Source organism: Oratosquilla oratoria, chromosome 6 (assembly GCF_046742065.1).
Source record: "Oratosquilla oratoria isolate Oo_2021 chromosome 6, ASM4674206v1, whole genome shotgun sequence".
Taxonomy (NCBI): Eukaryota; Metazoa; Arthropoda; class Malacostraca; order Stomatopoda; family Squillidae; genus Oratosquilla; species Oratosquilla oratoria.
Window position 1 is genome coordinate 62902464 of NC_134782.1, and position 1090 is coordinate 62903553.

Consider the following 1090-nt stretch of genomic DNA (forward strand, 5'->3'; position numbering starts at 1 on the left):
ACCCTCATCACTGTCGTAAAACTAATGGAGGAGCTGTTTATTCGCAAACAACCCGACCATGTGACAGGTAGTATGGGTTATATGGTGTCACTAGAAGAACAAATGTGTCTAAGAAGAGAAGAAGAAGAAAAAGAAAATGAGAATGAAGGAGGAAGAAAAATAAATGTGAAAAAAGGAGACAGAAAAAAGAAAAACAAGGGAAGGAGAAGAAAGGAAGAGAAAGAGGGAGGAAAAAATGAAAAGAGAGTTAGGAAGGGCAAAGAGAAAAGAAGGAATAGAAAAGGAAAGAAGAAAGCGAGAAAAAGTGAAGGAGAGCAAGATGAAGATAAAGATGAATAAGGTTAGAAAGAGAAGGCGCAAGGAGAGGTAATATAATAAAAGAAGTAAATGGATGTGGAGGAATAGGAAAAGAAAGTAGAAAAGTGGAAAAGAATGAGGAGGAAAAAAGAGGAGCATGAAAACAGAGGATTAGAAGGATCAGTAACAAGAGTAAGAAAAAGAGAAAAATAAAAGATGGTAAAGAGAAGGAGAGGTAGGAGAAGTAATCGGAGGAGATTTAAATGATAAGGAGAAAAGAGCATTAGGAAGAGCAGGAGCAAGTGAAAGAGAAACAAGAGGAGGAGAATCCACAGGAGGAGGAAGAGGAGGAAAAAATAGAAAAATAGAGGACTGAAAAGAATAGAAAAGGGAACAGGAGAAGAAGGAGGAGGAGGAAGGGAGAAGGAGGAGGAGGAGGAGGAACAGAAGGCCAAGTAGGAAGAGGAGGGGGTGGTGGTGGAGAAGGTGGTGGTGGAAGTGGTGGTGAAGGGCGGAAGGTGAAGGAGGTGGAGATGGAGGAGGAGGAGGAAGAACGGCGTGCCTGATTGGTGGAGACCTAGATTGGGGCCGAAGGAGCCACGAGCGAGAAGCAGCTGGCAGACAGCCGTCGACCGCCACCGAGGAAGGTTGTAGGGCTCACGCGCGGGTCTTTGTCAGTGTCAGCCAGAGCTTCCCGGAAACCATGGAAGCCAATGTCAGTATATAGTGCTGGGATCCCCCCTACAGAACCCATAGCAAGTGATTTATATCTATATATCCATCCATCTCGTCA

General features: G+C 44.2%; 1 protein-coding gene across 4 annotated transcripts in view; it reads left to right on the forward strand.

The window, feature by feature from the left end:
• The first annotated feature begins 736 nt into the window (after window positions 1–736).
• The window catches only part of LOC143026524 (uncharacterized), a 223641-nt gene continuing 223287 nt past the window's right edge, over window positions 737–1090 (forward strand). For 3 of the 4 annotated variants that reach the window (XM_076187066.1, XM_076187069.1, XM_076187067.1), the window contains exon 1: window positions 737–1090. This exon is cut by the window's right edge and continues 301 nt beyond it. The gene's annotated coding sequence lies outside the window, so the exon portion shown is untranslated. The other variant, XM_076187070.1, reaches the window with a different exon arrangement.